Source organism: Rhinoderma darwinii, unplaced genomic scaffold, assembly GCF_050947455.1.
Source record: "Rhinoderma darwinii isolate aRhiDar2 unplaced genomic scaffold, aRhiDar2.hap1 Scaffold_4321, whole genome shotgun sequence".
Classification (NCBI taxonomy): domain Eukaryota; kingdom Metazoa; phylum Chordata; class Amphibia; order Anura; family Rhinodermatidae; genus Rhinoderma; species Rhinoderma darwinii.
Genome location: NW_027463831.1, coordinates 92,501 through 111,195, shown reverse-complemented (window position 1 = coordinate 111,195; position 18,695 = coordinate 92,501). Strand labels below are relative to the sequence as shown.

Sequence of the window (18,695 nt, the reverse complement as noted above, 5' to 3'; positions counted from 1 at the left end):
ATTGAACCAGCGACCTAAGGATTGCTGATTTTCTACTACAGTCCTCCGCTCTACCAGCTGAGCTATCGAAGGCTTGCCGAGCTGGTTGTCGGGTGCTTCCTAAGCTTGCAAATGAGTTACATGAGTAGGGAAACAGAGGAGAATTGTCCCGCTCTTTGAAAAACTCGGCAAACCAAACTTTGGAGAATACGGGCGTCGATCCCGTTACCTCTCGCATGCTAAGCGAGCGCTCTACCATTTGAGCTAATCCCCCTTCTGGCAGTCCATGTTGCGGTCCATGCTGGTTTCCATGTTGGGGTGCCTGATTCACCACAATTGTGATCATCACATACTTTTCAACCTGTAGCTTTAAGCTTTTTTTTTTTTTTTTTTTTTTTAAGTGTGGATGTCTTTCTCCCGTAAAAGCAGAAGGAGCGTGGAGCTTACAGGGTGCCGGGTGGTGTAAAAGTATAGGTGAGTCGTTAGTGTACAGAGTGAAGAATTGTGGGAAGAGAAAAGAAATCAGAATGATTTAAATAAGAAAGTCGCAACGTAGAAAAGATGGTCTAGATCCAATGGCCCATTTGGTTGTGGGCCCAAAAGCCTTTGCCTGTGCCACTTTGTTGCAAAGGCGAAAACATGTGGCATGAGAAACTGGGAGGTTGCGTGTATAAAAAGCATAGTCTGAAGGTCGTGAAAATGAGATGGTCAGGGATCGGGGGTCTCTATTCTATTTTTACGAGAAAAACATGTGATTCCGACCGGGGATAATGGCCAAATTGTAACAGGGGGCGTGAGTAAAAGAGAGCACTTAGCAGAGGATGGTTTCGATGCATCGACCTCTGGGTTATGGGCCCAGCACGCTTCCGCTGCACCACTCTGCTGCCATACCTCCAAAAGAGAGGGGTAGCCTATTACCCGCTGACTGTTGTTAAGACGCTAATGTGGAGGCCATCTCTGTGTTGCAATTGTCCATTTGTTGGCGGCTGTAGTTCCACGCAGTTGTTATGTTTTATCATTCTCTTCTTTTTATTGTGTTGATCAGAAGGTCCTCTAAGAAACATACTCCATTTACCATGTTGTGGCTTTTTTACGACTTTAATCAAAGTGGGGGAGCGTGGTTGTCTCTGTGGCGCAATTGGTTAGCGCGTTCGGCTGTTAACCGGAAGGTTGGTGGTTCAAGCCCACCCAGGGACGGCAGTGTCCTCTTTTTGTCTCAGTTGCATGTTACAGAAAATCCTATGGTGCCTCTCAACTTAAAGTTTCGGCCAGAAGAGGAGGGCACCGGTTGTAAGACCATTTCAACATGTACAGTGTGAAAAATTTTGAGAAGAGAAAAAAATCCCAGTGATTTGGATGACATAGTTGCAATGTAGAAAGAATGGTCCAGAGCCTTTGGCCCTCTTTGGTTGTGGGCCTAAATGTCTTTCCATGCGCCACTCTGTTTCAAAGAAGATGACACATGACATGAGAAACTGGGAGGTTCAAGCAAAGCTTGAAGGTTGTGAAAACTTTTTTTTGTCTGATAACCAAAAGGTTGGTGGTTCAAGCCCACCCAGGGATGATTGTACCCTCTTTTTGTTTCAGTTGCATGTCAGAGTTACAGAAAGTCCTACTGTGGCTCTCAACTGAGAGTTTCGGTCGGATGCCCATTTCAAATACCCAACACAAACAAGAGACCCCTCTGAAAATAGATAGAAGACGAGGGCACCGGGAGAGCATTTGTCGACAGGTTGAAACATCATCTATGAGACTAACAAAAGTTCCTTCGAGCCGGAATTGAACCAGCGACCTAAGGATTGCTGATTTTCTACTACAGTCCTCCGCTCTACCAGCTGAGCTATCGAAGGCTTGCCGAGCTGGTTGTCGGGTGCTTCCTAAGCTTGCAAATGAGTTACATGAGTAGGGAAACAGAGGAGAATTGTCCCGCTCTTTGAAAAACTCGGCAAACCAAAACTTTGGAGAATACGGGCGTCGATCCCGTTACCTCTCGCATGCTAAGCGAGCACTCTACCATTTGTGCTAATCCCCCTTCTGGCAGTCCATGTTGGGGTCCATGCTGGTTTCCATGTTGGGGTGCCTGATTCACCACAATTGTGATCATCACATACTTTTCAACCTGTAGCTTTAAGCTTTTTTTTTTTTTTTTTTTTTTTAAGTGTGGATGTCTTTCTCCCGTAAAAGCAGAAGGAGCGTGGAGCTTACAGGGTGCCGGGTGGTGTAAAAGTATAGGTGAGTCGTTAGTGTACAGAGTGAAGAATTGTGGGAAGAGAAAAGAAATCAGAATGATTTAAATAAGAAAGTCGCAACGTAGAAAAGATGGTCTAGATCCAATGGCCCATTTGGTTGTGGGCCCAAAAGCCTTTGCCTGTGCCACTTTGTTGCAAAGGCGAAAACATGTGGCATGAGAAACTGGGAGGTTGCGTGTATAAAAAGCATAGTCTGAAGGTCGTGAAAATGAGATGGTCAGGGATCGGGGGTCTCTATTCTATTTTTACGAGAAAAACATGTGATTCCGACCGGGGATAATGGCCAAATTGTAACAGGGGGCGTGAGTAAAAGAGAGCACTTAGCAGAGGATGGTTTCGATGCATCGATCTCTGGGTTATGGGCCCAGCACGCTTCCGCTGCACCACTCTGCTGCCATACCTCCAAAAGAGAGGGGTAGCCTATTACCCGCTGACTGTTGTTAAGACGCTAATGTGGAGGCCATCTCTGTGTTGCAATTGTCCATTTGTTGGCGGCTGTAGTTCCACGCAGTTGTTATGTTTTATCATTCTCTTCTTTTTATTGTGTTGATCAGAAGGTCCTCTAAGAAACATACTCCATTTACCATGTTGTGGCTTTTTTACGACTTTAATCAAAGTGGGGGAGCGTGGTTGTCTCTGTGGCGCAATTGGTTAGCGCGTTCGGCTGTTAACCGGAAGGTTGGTGGTTCAAGCCCACCCAGGGACGGCAGTGTCCTCTTTTTGTCTCAGTTGCATGTTACAGAAAATCCTATGGTGCCTCTCAACTTAAAGTTTCGGCCAGAAGAGGAGGGCACCGGTTGTAAGACCATTTCAACATGTACAGTGTGAAAAATTTTGAGAAGAGAAAAAAATCCCAGTGATTTGGATGACATAGTTGCAATGTAGAAAGAATGGTCCAGAGCCTTTGGCCCTCTTTGGTTGTGGGCCTAAATGTCTTTCCATGCGCCACTCTGTTTCAAAGAAGATGACACATGACATGAGAAACTGGGAGGTTCAAGCAAAGCTTGAAGGTTGTGAAAACTTTTTTTTGTCTGATAACCAAAAGGTTGGTGGTTCAAGCCCACCCAGGGATGATTGTACCCTCTTTTTGTGTAAGTTGCATGTCAGAGTTACAGAAAGTCCTACTGTGGCTCTCAACTGAGAGTTTCGGTCGGATGCCCATTTCAAATACCCAACACAAACAAGAGACCCCTCTGAAAATAGATAGAAGACGAGGGCACCGGGAGAGCATTTGTCGACAGGTTGAAACATCATCTATGAGACTAACAAAAGTTCCTTCGAGCCGGAATTGAACCAGCGACCTAAGGATTGCTGATTTTCTACTACAGTCCTCCGCTCTACCAGCTGAGCTATCGAAGGCTTGCCGAGCTGGTTGTCGGGTGCTTCCTAAGCTTGCAAATGAGTTACATGAGTAGGGAAACAGAGGAGAATTGTCCCGCTCTTTGAAAAACTCGGCAAACCAAAACTTTGGAGAATACGGGCGTCGATCCCGTTACCTCTCGCATGCTAAGCGAGCGCTCTACCATTTGAGCTAATCCCCCTTCTGGCAATCCATGTTGGGGTCCATGCTGGTTTCCATGTTGGGGTGCCTGATTCACCACAATTGTGATCATCACATACTTTTCAACCTGTAGCTTTAAGCTTTTTTTTTTTTTTTTTTTTTTAAGTGTGGATGTCTTTCTCCCGTAAAAGCAGAAGGAGCGTGGAGCTTACAGGGTGCCGGGTGGTGTAAAAGTATAGGTGAGTCGTTAGTGTACAGAGTGAAGAATTGTGGGAAGAGAAAAGAAATCAGAATGATTTAAATAAGAAAGTCGCAACGTAGAAAAGATGGTCTAGATCCAATGGCCCATTTGGTTGTGGGCCCAAAAGCCTTTGCCTGTGCCACTTTGTTGCAAAGGCGAAAACATGTGGCATGAGAAACTGGGAGGTTGCGTGTATAAAAAGCATAGTCTGAAGGTCGTGAAAATGAGATGGTCAGGGATCGGGGGTCTCTATTCTATTTTTACGAGAAAAACATGTGATTCCGACCGGGGATAATGGCCAAATTGTAACAGGGGGCGTGAGTAAAAGAGAGCACTTAGCAGAGGATGGTTTCGATGCATCGACCTCTGGGTTATGGGCCCAGCACGCTTCCGCTGCACCACTCTGCTGCCATACCTCCAAAAGAGAGGGGTAGCCTATTACCCGCTGACTGTTGTTAAGACGCTAATGTGGAGGCCATCTCTGTGTTGCAATTGTCCATTTGTTGGCGGCTGTAGTTCCACGCAGTTGTTATGTTTTATCATTCTCTTCTTTTTATTGTGTTGATCAGAAGGTCCTCTAAGAAACATACTCCATTTACCATGTTGTGGCTTTTTTACGACTTTAATCAAAGTGGGGGAGCGTGGTTGTCTCTGTGGCGCAATTACCCGCTGACTGTTGTTAAGACGCTAATGTGGAGGCCATCTCTGTGTTGCAATTGTCCATTTGTTGGCGGCTGTAGTTCCACGCAGTTGTTATGTTTTATCATTCTCTTCTTTTTATTGTGTTGATCAGAAGGTCCTCTAAGAAACATACTCCATTTACCATGTTGTGGCTTTTTTACGACTTTAATCAAAGTGGGGGAGCGTGGTTGTCTCTGTGGCGCAATTGGTTAGCGCTTTCGGCTGTTAACCGGAAGGTTGGTGGTTCAAGCCCACCCAGGGACGGCAGTGTCCTCTTTTTGTCTCAGTTGCATGTTACAGAAAATCCTATGGTGCCTCTCAACTTAAAGTTTCGGCCAGAAGAGGAGGGCACCGGTTGTAAGACCATTTCAACATGTACAGTGTGAAAAATTTTGAGAAGAGAAAAAAATCCCAGTGATTTGGATGACATAGTTGCAATGTAGAAAGAATGGTCCAGAGCCTTTGGCCCTCTTTGGTTGTGGGCCTAAATGTCTTTCCATGCGCCACTCTGTTTCAAAGAAGATGACACATGACATGAGAAACTGGGAGGTTCAAGCAAAGCTTGAAGGTTGTGAAAACTTTTTTTTGTCTGATAACCAAAAGGTTGGTGGTTCAAGCCCACCCAGGGATGATTGTACCCTCTTTTTGTTTCAGTTGCATGTCAGAGTTACAGAAAGTCCTACTGTGGCTCTCAACTGAGAGTTTCGGTCGGATGCCCATTTCAAATACCCAACACAAACAAGAGACCCCTCTGAAAATAGATAGAAGACGAGGGCACCGGGAGAGCATTTGTCGACAGGTTGAAACATCATCTATGAGACTAACAAAAGTTCCTTCGAGCCGGAATTGAACCAGCGACCTAAGGATTGCTGATTTTCTACTACAGTCCTCCGCTCTACCAGCTGAGCTATCGAAGGCTTGCCGAGCTGGTTGTCGGGTGCTTCCTAAGCTTGCAAATGAGTTACATGAGTAGGGAAACAGAGGAGAATTGTCCCGCTCTTTGAAAAACTCGGCAAACCAAAACTTTGGAGAATACGGGCGTCGATCCCGTTACCTCTCGCATGCTAAGCGAGCGCTCTACCATTTGAGCTAATCCCCCTTCTGGCAGTCCATGTTGGGGTCCATGCTGGTTTCCATGTTGGGGTGCCTGATTCACCACAATTGTGATCATCACATACTTTTCAACCTGTAGCTTTAAGCTTTTTTTTTTTTTTTTTTTTTTAAGTGTGGATGTCTTTCTCCCGTAAAAGCAGAAGGAGCGTGGAGCTTACAGGGTGCCGGGTGGTGTAAAAGTATAGGTGAGTCGTTAGTGTACAGAGTGAAGAATTGTGGGAAGAGAAAAGAAATCAGAATGATTTAAATAAGAAAGTCGCAACGTAGAAAAGATGGTCTAGATCCAATGGCCCATTTGGTTGTGGGCCCAAAAGCCTTTGCCTGTGCCACTTTGTTGCAAAGGCGAAAACATGTGGCATGAGAAACTGGGAGGTTGCGTGTATAAAAAGCATAGTCTGAAGGTCGTGAAAATGAGATGGTCAGGGATCGGGGGTCTCTATTCTATTTTTACGAGAAAAACATGTGATTCCGACCGGGGATAATGGCCAAATTGTAACAGGGGGCGTGAGTAAAAGAGAGCACTTAGCAGAGGATGGTTTCGATGCATCGACCTCTGGGTTATGGGCCCAGCACGCTTCCGCTGCACCACTCTGCTGCCATACCTCCAAAAGAGAGGGGTAGCCTATTACCCGCTGACTGTTGTTAAGACGCTAATGTGGAGGCCATCTCTGTGTTGCAATTGTCCATTTGTTGGCGGCTGTAGTTCCACGCAGTTGTTATGTTTTATCATTCTCTTCTTTTTATTGTGTTGATCAGAAGGTCCTCTAAGAAACATACTCCATTTACCATGTTGTGGCTTTTTTACGACTTTAATCAAAGTGGGGGAGCGTGGTTGTCTCTGTGGCGCAATTGGTTAGCGCGTTCGGCTGTTAACCGGAAGGTTGGTGGTTCAAGCCCACCCAGGGACGGCAGTGTCCTCTTTTTGTCTCAGTTGCATGTTACAGAAAATCCTATGGTGCCTCTCAACTTAAAGTTTCGGCCAGAAGAGGAGGGCACCGGTTGTAAGACCATTTCAACATGTACAGTGTGAAAAATTTTGAGAAGAGAAAAAAATCCCAGTGATTTGGATGACATAGTTGCAATGTAGAAAGAATGGTCCAGAGCCTTTGGCCCTCTTTGGTTGTGGGCCTAAATGTCTTTCCATGCGCCACTCTGTTTCAAAGAAGATGACACATGACATGAGAAACTGGGAGGTTCAAGCAAAGCTTGAAGGTTGTGAAAACTTTTTTTTGTCTGATAACCAAAAGGTTGGTGGTTCAAGCCCACCCAGGGATGATTGTACCCTCTTTTTGTTTCAGTTGCATGTCAGAGTTACAGAAAGTCCTACTGTGGCTCTCAACTGAGAGTTTCGGTCGGATGCCCATTTCAAATACCCAACACAAACAAGAGACCCCTCTGAAAATAGATAGAAGACGAGGGCACCGGGAGAGCATTTGTCGACAGGTTGAAACATCATCTATGAGACTAACAAAAGTTCCTTCGAGCCGGAATTGAACCAGCGACCTAAGGATTGCTGATTTTCTACTACAGTCCTCCGCTCTACCAGCTGAGCTATCGAAGGCTTGCCGAGCTGGTTGTCGGGTGCTTCCTAAGCTTGCAAATGAGTTACATGAGTAGGGAAACAGAGGAGAATTGTCCCGCTCTTTGAAAAACTCGGCAAACCAAAACTTTGGAGAATACGGGCGTCGATCCCGTTACCTCTCGCATGCTAAGCGAGCACTCTACCATTTGAGCTAATCCCCCTTCTGGCAGTCCATGTTGGGGTCCATGCTGGTTTCCATGTTGGGGTGCCTGATTCACCACAATTGTGATCATCACATACTTTTCAACCTGTAGCTTTAAGCTTTTTTTTTTTTTTTTTTTTTTTAAGTGTGGATGTCTTTCTCCCGTAAAAGCAGAAGGAGCGTGGAGCTTACAGGGTGCCGGGTGGTGTAAAAGTATAGGTGAGTCGTTAGTGTACAGAGTGAAGAATTGTGGGAAGAGAAAAGAAATCAGAATGATTTAAATAAGAAAGTCGCAACGTAGAAAAGATGGTCTAGATCCAATGGCCCATTTGGTTGTGGGCCCAAAAGCCTTTGCCTGTGCCACTTTGTTGCAAAGGCGAAAACATGTGGCATGAGAAACTGGGAGGTTGCGTGTATAAAAAGCATAGTCTGAAGGTCGTGAAAATGAGATGGTCAGGGATCGGGGGTCTCTATTCTATTTTTACGAGAAAAACATGTGATTCCGACCGGGGATAATGGCCAAATTGTAACAGGGGGCGTGAGTAAAAGAGAGCACTTAGCAGAGGATGGTTTCGATGCATCGACCTCTGGGTTATGGGCCCAGCACGCTTCCGCTGCACCACTCTGCTGCCATACCTCCAAAAGAGAGGGGTAGCCTATTACCCGCTGACTGTTGTTAAGACGCTAATGTGGAGGCCATCTCTGTGTTGCAATTGTCCATTTGTTGGCGGCTGTAGTTCCACGCAGTTGTTATGTTTTATCATTCTCTTCTTTTTATTGTGTTGATCAGAAGGTCCTCTAAGAAACATACTCCATTTACCATGTTGTGGCTTTTTTACGACTTTAATCAAAGTGGGGGAGCGTGGTTGTCTCTGTGGCGCAATTGGTTAGCGCGTTCGGCTGTTAACCGGAAGGTTGGTGGTTCAAGCCCACCCAGGGACGGCAGTGTCCTCTTTTTGTCTCAGTTGCATGTTACAGAAAATCCTATGGTGCCTCTCAACTTAAAGTTTCGGCCAGAAGAGGAGGGCACCGGTTGTAAGACCATTTCAACATGTACAGTGTGAAAAATTTTGAGAAGAGAAAAAAATCCCAGTGATTTGGATGACATAGTTGCAATGTAGAAAGAATGGTCCAGAGCCTTTGGCCCTCTTTGGTTGTGGGCCTAAATGTCTTTCCATGCGCCACTCTGTTTCAAAGAAGATGACACATGACATGAGAAACTGGGAGGTTCAAGCAAAGCTTGAAGGTTGTGAAAACTTTTTTTTGTCTGATAACCAAAAGGTTGGTGGTTCAAGCCCACCCAGGGATGATTGTACCCTCTTTTTGTTTCAGTTGCATGTCAGAGTTACAGAAAGTCCTACTGTGGCTCTCAACTGAGAGTTTCGGTCGGATGCCCATTTCAAATACCCAACACAAACAAGAGACCCCTCTGAAAATAGATAGAAGACGAGGGCACCGGGAGAGCATTTGTCGACAGGTTGAAACATCATCTATGAGACTAACAAAAGTTCCTTCGAGCCGGAATTGAACCAGCGACCTAAGGATTGCTGATTTTCTACTACAGTCCTCCGCTCTACCAGCTGAGCTATCGAAGGCTTGCCGCGCTGGTTGTCGGGTGCTTCCTAAGCTTGCAAATGAGTTACATGAGTAGGGAAACAGAGGAGAATTGTCCCGCTCTTTGAAAAACTCGGCAAACCAAAACTTTGGAGAATACGGGCGTCGATCCCGTTACCTCTCGCATGCTAAGCGAGCGCTCTACCATTTGAGCTAATCCCCCTTCTGGCAGTCCATGTTGGGGTCCATGCTGGTTTCCATGTTGGGGTGCCTGATTCACCACAATTGTGATCATCACATACTTTTCAACCTGTAGCTTTAAGCTTTTTTTTTTTTTTTTTTTTTTTAAGTGTGGATGTCTTTCTCCTGTAAAAGCAGAAGGAGCGTGGAGCTTACAGGGTGCCGGGTGGTGTAAAAGTATAGGTGAGTCGTTAGTGTACAGAGTGAAGAATTGTGGGAAGAGAAAAGAAATCAGAATGATTTAAATAAGAAAGTCGCAACGTAGAAAAGATGGTCTAGATCCAATGGCCCATTTGGTTGTGGGCCCAAAAGCCTTTGCCTGTGCCACTTTGTTGCAAAGGCGAAAACATGTGGCATGAGAAACTGGGAGGTTGCGTGTATAAAAAGCATAGTCTGAAGGTCGTGAAAATGAGATGGTCAGGGATCGGGGGTCTCTATTCTATTTTTACGAGAAAAACATGTGATTCCGACCGGGGATAATGGCCAAATTGTAACAGGGGGCGTGAGTAAAAGAGAGCACTTAGCAGAGGATGGTTTCGATGCATCGACCTCTGGGTTATGGGCCCAGCACGCTTCCGCTGCGCCACTCTGCTGCCATACCTCCAAAAGAGAGGGGTAGCCTATTACCCGCTGACTGTTGTTAAGACGCTAATGTGGAGGCCATCTCTGTGTTGCAATTGTCCATTTGTTGGCGGCTGTAGTTCCACGCAGTTGTTATGTTTTATCATTCTCTTCTTTTTATTGTGTTGATCAGAAGGTCCTCTAAGAAACATACTCCATTTACCATGTTGTGGCTTTTTTACGACTTTAATCAAAGTGGCGGAGCGTGGTTGTCTCTGTGGCGCAATTGGTTAGCGCGTTCGGCTGTTAACCGGAAGGTTGGTGGTTCAAGCCCACCCAGGGACGGCAGTGTCCTCTTTTTGTCTCAGTTGCATGTTACAGAAAATCCTATGGTGCCTCTCAACTTAAAGTTTCGGCCAGAAGAGGAGGGCACCGGTTGTAAGACCATTTCAACATGTACAGTGTGAAAAATTTTGAGAAGAGAAAAAAATCCCAGTGATTTGGATGACATAGTTGCAATGTAGAAAGAATGGTCCAGAGCCTTTGGCCCTCTTTGGTTGTGGGCCTAAATGTCTTTCCATGCGCCACTCTGTTTCAAAGAAGATGACACATGACATGAGAAACTGGGAGGTTCAAGCAAAGCTTGAAGGTTGTGAAAACTTTTTTTTGTCTGATAACCAAAAGGTTGGTGGTTCAAGCCCACCCAGGGATGATTGTACCCTCTTTTTGTTTCAGTTGCATGTCAGAGTTACAGAAAGTCCTACTGTGGCTCTCAACTGAGAGTTTCGGTCGGATGCCCATTTCAAATACCCAACACAAACAAGAGACCCCTCTGAAAATAGATAGAAGACGAGGGCACCGGGAGAGCATTTGTCGACAGGTTGAAACATCATCTATGAGACTAACAAAAGTTCCTTCGAGCCGGAATTGAACCAGCGACCTAAGGATTGCTGATTTTCTACTACAGTCCTCCGCTCTACCAGCTGAGCTATCGAAGGCTTGCCGAGCTGGTTGTCGGGTGCTTCCTAAGCTTGCAAATGAGTTACATGAGTAGGGAAACAGAGGAGAATTGTCCCGCTCTTTGAAAAACTCGGCAAACCAAAACTTTGGAGAATACGGGCGTCGATCCCGTTACCTCTCGCATGCTAAGCGAGCGCTCTACCATTTGAGCTAATCCCCCTTCTGGCAGTCCATGTTGGGGTCCATGCTGGTTTCCATGTTGGGGTGCCTGATTCACCACAATTGTGATCATCACATACTTTTCAACCTGTAGCTTTAAGCTTTTTTTTTTTTTTTTTTTTTTTTAAGTGTGGATGTCTTTCTCCCGTAAAAGCAGAAGGAGCGTGGAGCTTACAGGGTGCCGGGTGGTGTAAAAGTATAGGTGAGTCGTTAGTGTACAGAGTGAAGAATTGTGGGAAGAGAAAAGAAATCAGAATGATTTAAATAAGAAAGTCGCAACGTAGAAAAGATGGTCTAGATCCAATGGCCCATTTGGTTGTGGGCCCAAAAGCCTTTGCCTGTGCCACTTTGTTGCAAAGGCGAAAACATGTGGCATGAGAAACTGGGAGGTTGCGTGTATAAAAAGCATAGTCTGAAGGTCGTGAAAATGAGATGGTCAGGGATCGGGGGTCTCTATTCTATTTTTACGAGAAAAACATGTGATTCCGACCGGGGATAATGGCCAAATTGTAACAGGGGGCGTGAGTAAAAGAGAGCACTTAGCAGAGGATGGTTTCGATGCATCGACCTCTGGGTTATGGGCCCAGCACGCTTCCGCTGCGCCACTCTGCTGCCATACCTCCAAAAGAGAGGGGTAGCCTATTACCCGCTGACTGTTGTTAAGACGCTAATGTGGAGGCCATCTCTGTGTTGCAATTGTCCATTTGTTGGCGGCTGTAGTTCCACGCAGTTGTTATGTTTTATCATTCTCTTCTTTTTATTGTGTTGATCAGAAGGTCCTCTAAGAAACATACTCCATTTACCATGTTGTGGCTTTTTTACGACTTTAATCAAAGTGGGGGAGCGTGGTTGTCTCTGTGGCGCAATTGGTTAGCGCGTTCGGCTGTTAACCGGAAGGTTGGTGGTTCAAGCCCACCCAGGGACGGCAGTGTCCTCTTTTTGTCTCAGTTGCATGTTACAGAAAATCCTATGGTGCCTCTCAACTTAAAGTTTCGGCCAGAAGAGGAGGGCACCGGTTGTAAGACCATTTCAACATGTACAGTGTGAAAAATTTTGAGAAGAGAAAAAAATCCCAGTGATTTGGATGACATAGTTGCAATGTAGAAAGAATGGTCCAGAGCCTTTGGCCCTCTTTGGTTGTGGGCCTAAATGTCTTTCCATGCGCCACTCTGTTTCAAAGAAGATGACACATGACATGAGAAACTGGGAGGTTCAAGCAAAGCTTGAAGGTTGTGAAAACTTTTTTTTGTCTGATAACCAAAAGGTTGGTGGTTCAAGCCCACCCAGGGATGATTGTACCCTCTTTTTGTTTCAGTTGCATGTCAGAGTTACAGAAAGTCCTACTGTGGCTCTCAACTGAGAGTTTCGGTCGGATGCCCATTTCAAATACCCAACACAAACAAGAGACCCCTCTGAAAATAGATAGAAGACGAGGGCACCGGGAGAGCATTTGTCGACAGGTTGAAACATCATCTATGAGACTAACAAAAGTTCCTTCGAGCCAGAATTGAACCAGCGACCTAAGGATTGCTGATTTTCTACTACAGTCCTCCGCTCTACCAGCTGAGCTATCGAAGGCTTGCCGAGCTGGTTGTCGGGTGCTTCCTAAGCTTGCAAATGAGTTACATGAGTAGGGAAACAGAGGAGAATTGTCCCGCTCTTTGAAAAACTCGGCAAACCAAAACTTTGGAGAATACGGGCGTCGATCCCGTTACCTCTCGCATGCTAAGCGAGCGCTCTACCATTTGAGCTAATCCCCCTTCTGGCAGTCCATGTTGGGGTCCATGCTGGTTTCCATGTTGGGGTGCCTGATTCACCACAATTGTGATCATCACATACTTTTCAACCTGTAGCTTTAAGCTTTTTTTTTTTTTTTTTTTTTTAAGTGTGGATGTCTTTCTCCCGTAAAAGCAGAAGGAGCGTGGAGCTTACAGGGTGCCGGGTGGTGTAAAAGTATAGGTGAGTCGTTAGTGTACAGAGTGAAGAATTGTGGGAAGAGAAAAGAAATCAGAATGATTTAAATAAGAAAGTCGCAACGTAGAAAAGATGGTCTAGATCCAATGGCCCATTTGGTTGTGGGCCCAAAAGCCTTTGCCTGTGCCACTTTGTTGCAAAGGCGAAAACATGTGGCATGAGAAACTGGGAGGTTGCGTGTATAAAAAGCATAGTCTGAAGGTCGTGAAAATGAGATGGTCAGGGATCGGGGGGTCTCTATTCTATTTTTACGAGAAAAACATGTGATTCCGACCGGGGATAATGGCCAAATTGTAACAGGGGGCGTGAGTAAAAGAGAGCACTTAGCAGAGGATGGTTTCGATGCATCGACCTCTGGGTTATGGGCCCAGCACGCTTCCGCTGCGCCACTCTGCTGCCATACCTCCAAAAGAGAGGGGTAGCCTATTACCCGCTGACTGTTGTTAAGACGCTAATGTGGAGGCCATCTCTGTGTTGCAATTGTCCATTTGTTGGCGGCTGTAGTTCCACGCAGTTGTTATGTTTTATCATTCTCTTCTTTTTATTGTGTTGATCAGAAGGTCCTCTAAGAAACATACTCCATTTACCATGTTGTGGCTTTTTTACGACTTTAATCAAAGTGGGGGAGCGTGGTTGTCTCTGTGGCGCAATTGGTTAGCGCGTTCGGCTGTTAACCGGAAGGTTGGTGGTTCAAGCCCACCCAGGGACGGCAGTGTCCTCTTTTTGTCTCAGTTGCATGTTACAGAAAATCCTATGGTGCCTCTCAACTTAAAGTTTCGGCCAGAAGAGGAGGGCACCGGTTGTAAGACCATTTCAACATGTACAGTGTGAAAAATTTTGAGAAGAGAAAAAAATCCCAGTGATTTGGATGACATAGTTGCAATGTAGAAAGAATGGTCCAGAGCCTTTGGCCCTCTTTGGTTGTGGGCCTAAATGTCTTTCCATGCGCCACTCTGTTTCAAAGAAGATGACACATGACATGAGAAACTGGGAGGTTCAAGCAAAGCTTGAAGGTTGTGAAAACTTTTTTTTGTCTGATAACCAAAAGGTTGGTGGTTCAAGCCCACCCAGGGATGATTGTACCCTCTTTTTGTTTCAGTTGCATGTCAGAGTTACAGAAAGTCCTACTGTGGCTCTCAACTGAGAGTTTCGGTCGGATGCCCATTTCAAATACCCAACACAAACAAGAGACCCCTCTGAAAATAGATAGAAGACGAGGGCACCGGGAGAGCATTTGTCGACAGGTTGAAACATCATCTATGAGACTAACAAAAGTTCCTTCGAGCCGGAATTGAACCAGCGACCTAAGGATTGCTGATTTTCTACTACAGTCCTCCGCTCTACCAGCTGAGCTATCGAAGGCTTGCCAAGCTGGTTGTCGGGTGCTTCCTAAGCTTGCAAATGAGTTACATGAGTAGGGAAACAGAGGAGAATTGTCCCGCTCTTTGAAAAACTCGGCAAACCAAAACTTTGGAGAATACGGGCGTCGATCCCGTTACCTCTCGCATGCTAAGCGAGCGCTCTACCATTTGAGCTAATCCCCCTTCTGGCAGTCCATGTTGGGGTCCATGCTGGTTTCCATGTTGGGGTGCCTGATTCACCACAATTGTGATCATCACATACTTTTCAACCTGTAGCTTTAAGCTTTTTTTTTTTTTTTTAAGTGTGGATGTCTTTCTCCCGTAAAAGCAGAAGGAGCGTGGAGCTTACAGGGTGCCGGGTGGTGTAAAAGTATAGGTGAGTCGTTAGTGTACAGAGTGAAGAATTGTGGGAAGAGAAAAGAAATCAGAATGATTTAAATAAGAAAGTCGCAACGTAGAAAAGATGGTCTAGATCCAAAGGCCCATTTGGTTGTGGGCCCAAAAGCCTTTGCCTGTGCCACTTTGTTGCAAAGGCGAAAACATGTGGCATGAGAAACTGGGAGGTTGCGTGTATAAAAAGCATAGTCTGAAGGTCGTGAAAATGAGATGGTCAGGGATCGGGGGTCTCTATTCTATTTTTACGAGAAAAACATGTGATTCCGACCGGGGATAATGGCCAAATTGTAACAGGGGGCGTGAGTAAAAGAGAGCACTTAGCAGAGGATGGTTTCGATGCATCGACCTCTGGGTTATGGGCCCAGCACGCTTCCGCTGCACCACTCTGCTGCCATACCTCCAAAAGAGAGGGGTAGCCTATTACCCGCTGACTGTTGTTAAGACGCTAATGTGGAGGCCATCTCTGTGTTGCAATTGTCCATTTGTTGGCGGCTGTAGTTCCACGCAGTTGTTATGTTTTATCATTCTCTTCTTTTTATTGTGTTGATCAGAAGGTCCTCTAAGAAACATACTCCATTTACCATGTTGTGGCTTTTTTCCGACTTTAATCAAAGTGGGGGACCGTGGTTGTCTCTGTGGCGCAATTGGTTAGCGCGTTCGGCTGTTAACCGGAAGGTTGGTGGTTCAAGCCCACCCAGGGACGGCAGTGTCCTCTTTTTGTCTCAGTTGCATGTTACAGAAAATCCTATGGTGCCTCTCAACTTAAAGTTTCGGCCAGAAGAGGAGGGCACCGGTTGTAAGACCATTTCAACATGTACAGTGTGAAAAATTTTGAGAAGAGAAAAAAATCCCAGTGATTTGGATGACATAGTTGCAATGTAGAAAGAATGGTCCAGAGCCTTTGGCCCTCTTTGGTTGTGGGCCTAAATGTCTTTCCATGCGCCACTCTGTTTCAAAGAAGATGACACATGACATGAGAAACTGGGAGGTTCAAGCAAAGCTTGAAGGTTGTGAAAACTTTTTTTTGTCTGATAACCAAAAGGTTGGTGGTTCAAGCCCACCCAGGGATGATTGTACCCTCTTTTTGTTTCAGTTGCATGTCAGAGTTACAGAAAGTCCTACTGTGGCTCTCAACTGAGAGTTTCGGTCGGATGCCCATTTCAAATACCCAACACAAACAAGAGACCCCTCTGAAAATAGATAGAAGACGAGGGCACCGGGAGAGCATTTGTCGACAGGTTGAAACATCATCTATGAGACGAACAAAAGTTCCTTCGAGCCGGAATTGAACCAGCGACCTAAGGATTGCTGATTTTCTACTACAGTCCTCCGCTCTACCAGCTGAGCTATCGAAGGCTTGCCGAGCTGGTTGTCGGGTGCTTCCTAAGCTTGCAAATGAGTTACATGAGTAGGGAAACAGAGGAGAATTGTCCCGCTCTTTGAAAAACTCGGCAAACCAAAACTTTGGAGAATACGGGCGTCGATCCCGTTACCTCTCGCATGCTAAGCGAGCGCTCTACCATTTGAGCTAATCCCCCTTCTGGCAGTCCATGTTGGGGTCCATGCTGGTTTCCATGTTGGGGTGCCTGATTCACCACAATTGTGATCATCACATACTTTTCAACCTGTAGCTTTAAGCTTTTTTTTTTTTTTTTTTTAAGTGTGGATGTCTTTCTCCCGTAAAAGCAGAAGGAGCGTGGAGCTTACAGGGTGCCGGGTGGTGTAAAAGTATAGGTGAGTCGTTAGTGTACAGAGTGAAGAATTGTGGGAAGAGAAAAGAAATCAGAATGATTTAAATAAGAAAGTCGCAACGTAGAAAAGATGGTCTAGATCCAATGGCCCATTTGGTTGTGGGCCCAAAAGCCTTTGCCTGTGCCACTTTGTTGCAAAGGCGAAAACATGTGGTATGAGAAACTGGGAGGTTGCGTGTATAAAAAGCATAGTCTGAAGGTCGTGAAAATGAGATGGTCAGGGATCGGGGGTCTCTATTCTATTTTTACGAGAAAAACATGTGATTCCGACCGGGGATAATGGCCAAATTGTAACAGGGGGCGTGAGTAAAAGAGAGCACTTAGCAGAGGATGGTTTCGATCCATCGACCTCTGGGTTATGGGCCCAGCACGCTTCCGCTGCGCCACTCTGCTGCCATACCTCCAAAAGAGAGGGGTAGCCTATTACCCGCTGACTGTTATTAAGACGCTAATGTGGAGGCCATCTCTGTGTTGCAATTGTCCATTTGTTGGCGGCTGTAGTTCCACGCAGTTGTTATGTTTTATCATTCTCTTCTTTTTATTGTGTTGATCAGAAGGTCCTCTAAGAAACATACTCCATTTACCATGTTGTGGCTTTTTTACGACTTTAATCAAAGTGGGGGAGCGTGGTTGTCTCTGTGGCGCAATTGGTTAGCGCGTTCGGCTGTTAACCGGAAGGTTGGTGGTTCAAGCCCACCCAGGGACGGCAGTGTCCTCTTTTTGTCTCAGTTGCATGTTACAGAAAATCCTATGGTGCCTCTCAACTTAAAGTTTCGGCCAGAAGAGGAGGGCACCGGTTGTAAGACCATTTCAACATGTACAGTGTGAAAAATTTTGAGAAGAGAAAAAAATCCCAGTGATTTGGATGACATAGTTGCAATGTAGAAAGAATGGTCCAGAGCCTTTGGCCCTCTTTGGTTGTGGGCCTAAATGTCTTTCCATGCGCCACTCTGTTTCAAAGAAGATGACACATGACATGAGAAACTGGGAGGTTCAAGCAAAGCTTGAAGGTTGTGAAAACTTTTTTTTGTCTGATAACCAAAAGGTTGGTGGTTCAAGCCCACCCAGGGATGATTGTACCCTCTTTTTGTTTCAGTTGCATGTCAGAGTTACAGAAAGTCCTACTGTGGCTCTCAACTGAGAGTTTCGGTCGGATGCCCATTTCAAATACCCAACACAAACAAGAGACCCCTCTGAAAATAGATAGAAGACGAGGGCACCGGGAGAGCATTTGTCGACAGGTTGAAACATCATCTATGAGACTAACAAAAGTTCCTTCGAGCCGGAATTGAACCAGCGACCTAAGGATTGCTGATTTTCTACTACAGTCCTCCGCTCTACCAGCTGAGCTATCGAAGGCTTGCCGAGCTGGTTGTCGGGTGCTTCCTAAGCTTGCAAATGAGTTACATGAGTAGGGAAACAGAGGAGAATTGTCCCGCTCTTTGAAAAACTCGGCAAACCAAAACTTTGGAGAATACGGGCGTCGATCCCGTTACCTCTCGCATGCTAAGCGAGCGCTCTACCATTTGAGCTAATCCCCCTTCTGGCAGTCCATGTTGGGGTCCATGCTGGTTTCCATGTTGGGGTGCCTGATTCACCACAATTGTGATCATCACATACTTTTCAACCTGTAGCTTTAAGCTTTTTTTTTTTTTTTTTTTTTTTAAGTGTGGATGTCTTTCTCCCGTAAAAGCAGAAGGAGCGTGGAGCTTACAGGGTGCCGGGTGGTGTAAAAGTATAGGTGAGTCGTTAGTGTACAGAGTGAAGAATTGTGGGAAGAGAAAAGAAATCAGAATGATTTAAATAAGAAAGTCGCAACGTAGAAAAGATGGTCTAGATCCAATGGCCCATTTGGTTGTGGGCCCAAAAGCCTTTGCCTGTGCCACTTTGTTGCAAAGGCGAAAACATGTGGCATGAGAAACTGGGAGGTTGCGTGTATAAAAAGCATAGTCTGAAGGTCGTGAAAATGAGATGGTCAGGGATCGGGGGTCTCTATTCTATTTTTACGAGAAAAACATGTGATTCCGACCGGGGATAATGGCCAAATTGTAACAGGGGGCGTGAGTAAAAGAGAGCACTTAGCAGAGGATGGTTTCGATCCATCGACCTCTGGGTTATGGGCCCAGCACGCTTCCGCTGCGCCACTCTGCTGCCATACCTCCAAAAGAGAGGGGTAGCCTATTACCCGCTG

General features: G+C 45.7%; 18 non-coding genes across 18 annotated transcripts; 9 read left to right on the top strand and 9 right to left on the bottom strand.

Annotated features, from left to right (window-relative positions):
* Positions 1-1,102: 1,102 nt before the first annotated feature.
* On the top strand, positions 1,103-1,176 carry TRNAN-GUU (transfer RNA asparagine (anticodon GUU)). Its single transcript has one exon. It is a non-coding gene; the product is annotated as a tRNA-Asn (tRNA).
* Positions 1,177-1,743: 567 nt separating this feature from the next.
* Positions 1,744-1,829, bottom strand: TRNAY-GUA (transfer RNA tyrosine (anticodon GUA)). Its single transcript is given in 2 exon segments — positions 1,744-1,779; positions 1,793-1,829. It is a non-coding gene; the product is annotated as a tRNA-Tyr (tRNA).
* A 1,031-nt stretch (positions 1,830-2,860) lies between these two features.
* Positions 2,861-2,934, top strand: TRNAN-GUU (transfer RNA asparagine (anticodon GUU)). Its single transcript has one exon. It is a non-coding gene; the product is annotated as a tRNA-Asn (tRNA).
* A 567-nt stretch (positions 2,935-3,501) lies between these two features.
* TRNAY-GUA (transfer RNA tyrosine (anticodon GUA)) lies at positions 3,502-3,587 on the bottom strand. Its single transcript is given in 2 exon segments — positions 3,502-3,537; positions 3,551-3,587. It is a non-coding gene; the product is annotated as a tRNA-Tyr (tRNA).
* A 1,895-nt stretch (positions 3,588-5,482) lies between these two features.
* TRNAY-GUA (transfer RNA tyrosine (anticodon GUA)) lies at positions 5,483-5,568 on the bottom strand. The gene is given in 2 exon segments: positions 5,483-5,518; positions 5,532-5,568. It is a non-coding gene; the product is annotated as a tRNA-Tyr (tRNA).
* Positions 5,569-6,598: 1,030 nt separating this feature from the next.
* On the top strand, positions 6,599-6,672 carry TRNAN-GUU (transfer RNA asparagine (anticodon GUU)). Its single transcript has one exon. It is a non-coding gene; the product is annotated as a tRNA-Asn (tRNA).
* A 567-nt stretch (positions 6,673-7,239) lies between these two features.
* Positions 7,240-7,325, bottom strand: TRNAY-GUA (transfer RNA tyrosine (anticodon GUA)). The gene is given in 2 exon segments: positions 7,240-7,275; positions 7,289-7,325. It is a non-coding gene; the product is annotated as a tRNA-Tyr (tRNA).
* A 1,031-nt stretch (positions 7,326-8,356) lies between these two features.
* On the top strand, positions 8,357-8,430 carry TRNAN-GUU (transfer RNA asparagine (anticodon GUU)). The gene has a single exon. It is a non-coding gene; the product is annotated as a tRNA-Asn (tRNA).
* A 567-nt stretch (positions 8,431-8,997) lies between these two features.
* Positions 8,998-9,083, bottom strand: TRNAY-GUA (transfer RNA tyrosine (anticodon GUA)). Its single transcript is given in 2 exon segments — positions 8,998-9,033; positions 9,047-9,083. It is a non-coding gene; the product is annotated as a tRNA-Tyr (tRNA).
* A 1,031-nt stretch (positions 9,084-10,114) lies between these two features.
* Positions 10,115-10,188, top strand: TRNAN-GUU (transfer RNA asparagine (anticodon GUU)). The gene has a single exon. It is a non-coding gene; the product is annotated as a tRNA-Asn (tRNA).
* A 567-nt stretch (positions 10,189-10,755) lies between these two features.
* Positions 10,756-10,841, bottom strand: TRNAY-GUA (transfer RNA tyrosine (anticodon GUA)). The gene is given in 2 exon segments: positions 10,756-10,791; positions 10,805-10,841. It is a non-coding gene; the product is annotated as a tRNA-Tyr (tRNA).
* Positions 10,842-11,873: 1,032 nt separating this feature from the next.
* On the top strand, positions 11,874-11,947 carry TRNAN-GUU (transfer RNA asparagine (anticodon GUU)). Its single transcript has one exon. It is a non-coding gene; the product is annotated as a tRNA-Asn (tRNA).
* Positions 11,948-13,631: 1,684 nt separating this feature from the next.
* Positions 13,632-13,705, top strand: TRNAN-GUU (transfer RNA asparagine (anticodon GUU)). Its single transcript has one exon. It is a non-coding gene; the product is annotated as a tRNA-Asn (tRNA).
* A 567-nt stretch (positions 13,706-14,272) lies between these two features.
* TRNAY-GUA (transfer RNA tyrosine (anticodon GUA)) lies at positions 14,273-14,358 on the bottom strand. The gene is given in 2 exon segments: positions 14,273-14,308; positions 14,322-14,358. It is a non-coding gene; the product is annotated as a tRNA-Tyr (tRNA).
* A 1,024-nt stretch (positions 14,359-15,382) lies between these two features.
* TRNAN-GUU (transfer RNA asparagine (anticodon GUU)) lies at positions 15,383-15,456 on the top strand. Its single transcript has one exon. It is a non-coding gene; the product is annotated as a tRNA-Asn (tRNA).
* Positions 15,457-16,023: 567 nt separating this feature from the next.
* Positions 16,024-16,109, bottom strand: TRNAY-GUA (transfer RNA tyrosine (anticodon GUA)). The gene is given in 2 exon segments: positions 16,024-16,059; positions 16,073-16,109. It is a non-coding gene; the product is annotated as a tRNA-Tyr (tRNA).
* Positions 16,110-17,136: 1,027 nt separating this feature from the next.
* On the top strand, positions 17,137-17,210 carry TRNAN-GUU (transfer RNA asparagine (anticodon GUU)). Its single transcript has one exon. It is a non-coding gene; the product is annotated as a tRNA-Asn (tRNA).
* A 567-nt stretch (positions 17,211-17,777) lies between these two features.
* TRNAY-GUA (transfer RNA tyrosine (anticodon GUA)) lies at positions 17,778-17,863 on the bottom strand. The gene is given in 2 exon segments: positions 17,778-17,813; positions 17,827-17,863. It is a non-coding gene; the product is annotated as a tRNA-Tyr (tRNA).
* Between the last annotated feature and the right edge of the window lie 832 nt (positions 17,864-18,695).